Source organism: Petaurus breviceps, unplaced genomic scaffold (genome assembly GCF_028583685.1).
Source record: "Petaurus breviceps papuanus isolate PSGF00001 unplaced genomic scaffold, PetGlider_PUasm1.0 183, whole genome shotgun sequence".
Lineage (NCBI taxonomy): Eukaryota > Metazoa > Chordata > Mammalia > Diprotodontia > Petauridae > Petaurus > Petaurus breviceps.
In genome coordinates, this window is record NW_027185791.1 from 24,572,333 (window position 1) to 24,576,442 (window position 4,110).

At 36.7% G+C, this 4,110-nt stretch overlaps 1 pseudogene; it reads right to left on the reverse strand.

Moving 5' to 3' along the window:
• Nucleotides 1–2,529: 2,529 nt before the first annotated feature.
• On the reverse strand, nt 2,530–3,742 carry LOC138161012 (ADP-ribosylation factor 1 pseudogene; annotated as a pseudogene).
• Between the last annotated feature and the right edge of the window lie 368 nt (nt 3,743–4,110).

The following is a 4,110-nucleotide window of genomic DNA, read 5'->3' on the forward strand; positions in this document are numbered from 1 at the left end:
TCTAATTTTTCAGTTTTGATTTTAAAAGAATTATTCAGCTGTGAGTATTCTCTGTCTGAATTCCATGGGTTGGCAGTGTGCTGATAATTTTAATTTTTTTGTGAGGTTCTGTGAGGTCTGTTAGGTTTGCATTGTGCAGCTTATTGGCTTAAATGTACTCTCCTTTGGTGTGGTCTATTTGGCAGTTAATCTGGAGAAAAAGGAACTGATAGGGCAAATGTTTTGATACTGAAAATTGACAAAATGTCTTTTGAAATAAAGAACCAGTCCTGCCATCCTCAGAAAAAAAATGATTTTTTTTTCTTCTACCTCTCTAATTTGGTTTTCAAAGTTCTTTCTGAGCTCATCAAAGAATTGTTTCTATGCTTGAGACCAGTTCATATTCTCTGTTGAGGCTTCAGCTGTGAGTGTAGAGACAATACTGTCTCCTTCTGAATTTGGTTCCTCCCTCTCCCAATAATAGGATTGTAGAGTTTTGTATTAGCAGTCTTTTGTTCCCTTAGCCATGCTTTCCTTCTAGGATTCCCAAGCCTTTACATTTTAAATTTTGCTCTGGGGAAATAATTACATAGCTAAGGACCTCACCTCATACTTCAATGAGTAGGTTATTCACTTTAGCCTCTCATTTACCATTACTCAGGTATTTTATTTAAGAGAACCTTCTCTTCCACTCCCTTATGTGAAGATGTGGCTCTTCTATGTATACATAGATTATATAGCATGTCATGATCAGTAAATTTAAATTTTTCTAGAAATTTGAGAGAGAATAATGAGAAACAGCCTTACATAGCATGACAGAGTATTTGGAGATATTGAATTATGACACAGTCATCTTGAAGTTCACCCTTGATCCAATCCCATCCCTCTTTTCCACAAAATTGTCCTCACTATTCTTGCACATCTTCAGTCTCTCCCTTACCTTTTAACTGCTTCCCTTACATACAAATACACTCATTTCTGATTTTCTCCATCATCACCTTTCTCTAAGTATTAATAAATTCCTAGAGAAAACTGTCCTAAATTGTCACCATCATTTTTTTTTCTCATTTCATTGTTTTCTAAATTATCTGTGGTCTGGCTTCCAAATTCACCATTCAAATAAAAACCTATCTAAAATTTGACTAATTATGTCATAATTGATAAGTTCAATGCTTCCCCTCTCAATCCTCATCCTCTGTGACCTCTCTATAGTTTTAAAATATGTCATTTGATCTCTTCTCCTGGATATACTCTTTCTTCTCTTCTTGTTGTGTATTTGTTTTTATTGTTACATATTTCTTGTTGTATTTTGGTTTCTGTGTGTGTGTACTCTTATGGACATATTTATGCCTTCTCATCATTCTAGTTCTACTTGTTTGAGAAGCATTTTTCAATTCTCTTTGCCAGATCTACATACTTGTCATGTATACCGCTCCAAGATCGGAGTTCCCCCTTAAGGTAACATTGCTAGCTAAAATTTGTATAGTACTTTTAAATTTTATTTTTTATTATATTTCAGAGATTGTATTCCAATAGCTTTAATTACAGTGCTTCTTTGTTGAAATGAAAACTGAAAAGAAGTATATAAAACAGTCAATTACTAATTGTGTATCGAAAGCAGTAAGAGTCTCTACAACACCAAACTAACCAATTCTGAGTCTTTCCCAAGATAAAGTTTACCAGCTCTAGCTTCTTCAGTGTTTATCAAAATACAAAATAAAAAAAAATAAAGTTCTCTTTTTTTTCCCAGATGACAAATCTGACCTTTGTAATAATGAAGGGTAGTAAAGCACATTTCATACATATATAGATATGGGGATTTTTCCAAAATGTGACCGAGTACTTCTAGAATGGAATGACTCCCCAAGCTCTCATGCTCAATTTATTTTCTTTCAAAACCTAGACACCATAGACAAATGTCTGGTGTTCTTGACTGTGTTTTTGAAGTATCTCCAACCAAGCTTTGGGGCTAATGTAGGCTGTGCTTAATGTGGAGAGGTTGCAAACAGAAGCACCACACACACACACATGACCAAAATGAAAAGGCTGGTTGTTTTTTATCTAAATATGCCAGAAAACTCTTCTCACTGTTTATAACCAGCCATAATTGTGTCCTTTCTAAGAATTATTCAAGTTCAATGGAGAACTAATCACAGCCTGACCTGAACTGCAAGGGGGGAAAAGTCTAGTTATAAACAGTTTATGATTGAAGATCTAATGCTCTCAATGTGCAGCCTGCTCTGAACCACAACCTCAAAGCTTTTTTTCCCTAATAAGTATCCATGTGAGCACAAATAAAAGCACAAACTCTATGAAATACATAAAGATCCAAAGACAGAGCATTACATGTATCTCCATTTTAACCATGCAAAATTGATCACTTGTTTGATTTTTATCATCATTCCTCAAGTTTAAAAGAGAAAATTCAGACAATTGCAACCGTCTGGTATTCAAGTTGTTACTGCACAACCTACAGTAAACATATTTCTCTGTTCTGTGTGTTCAAGTGTTTTACTTGTCTTTTTGATTTTTTTACTATTTACAAAAATACACTGAGTTCAGGTTAAAAACCAACTACCAAAATGGATCTCAGCCAGATCTCACAAGCCAGTAGGAGTAGCATTTGGCTCTGCTGCTGCATGTTAACCTCCAGCAACCCAGTTGTCAATGCTTAAAATCCCTTCCCAGTTCTAAATGGTGAGTTGATTTTTTTACAATAAAAAAAAAAAGCTGATTAATATTGCACAGGAGTGCCAGAAACTGCCCCATTGGAAACAAAAACTATTTACATTAAGTAAGAAACCTGTGTTTCAGGCCTGTATTTGCCACATTTACAGCATGGTGCAATACATACTGTGACAAGGCGTAGGAAAAAATCAGCTTCCGGCACTCAGTACCACAAAGTAGCACAGTTTGCCACATGAGAGTAAAGGGACGGGTGAATAGGAAGAGATAAGAGGGAGAGAAGGAATGAGGGAGGAACTTTTGTTGATTCATTTCTGGTTTCGGAGCTGCTTGGACAACCAGTCCAGTCCTTCACAGAGCCCATCCCCACTAGTGGCACAGATGGCTTGGATGAAGCTGTTTCTGTGAAGAAGAGAATGCAGTCCAAGTTTATCTGTGATTTCAGCTGCGTTCATGGCATTCAGAAGATCCTGTTTGTTAGCAAACACTAATAAAACGGCATCTCTAAGCTCATCCTCTGCCAACATTCTCATCAGTTCTTCTCGGGCCTTATTCACTTGTTCTCTGTCATTACTGTCAAGCAAAAAAATCAGTCCTTGTGTGTTCTAGAAGTAATGGCTCCACAGGGGCCAGATCTTGTCCTGGCCACCTACATCCCACACTCTGAAGCTAATGTTTTTGTATTCTACAGTTTCTATGTTGAAACCTATAGTGGGAATAATAGTTACTATTTCACCCAGCTTCAGTTTGTACAAAATAGTTGTCTTTCCTGCAGCATCCAGACCATCCATTAGGATCTGCATTTCTTTTTTACCAAAGAGCCCCTTCAAGAGGATAGCAAATATGTTCCCCATGGTTCAAGTGTGATTTATTGAACTTTGGCAAAAGAAACCTCCTCTTTCCTGAGCCTCAGGCTTCCCTTCTCCTCACCGGTGAGCCGCTGCCGCTCCTTTTTATCAGCTCTCCAGGCGTTGGTTTCTCTCCCACAAGATGGCGGCTCCCAACCCTCTTTAAAATTTTCAATGCACTTCATAAATACAGCAATTTGTTATCACCAAACTCTAGAAGGGAAGTGGTATTAGTATCCTTATTTGTTTGAGAAGACTGAGGCAGAAAGAAATGAGGTGATATTCCCAGAATGGGACAACTATGTAGGAGAGGCTGGATTTGAACCAATAATACGATGCTTATGTAGCCCATTTTATACTACATTTCTAATGCTGGCCTCTTCCTTGAGTTATAAACTTCTATCATTAACTGTCTTTTCTATATCTGGAATTGAATGTCTCAGATATCTTGAACTCAAAATGTCCAAAACCAAACTCACATTAACTAGTGTAATACATGTATTAGCCCACTGGAAAATAAATATCATATATATTTGGTATAATTCACTCTGATGAAAAGGAAGAAAAATAGGGAAATCTACCATAAATTTAGACACCA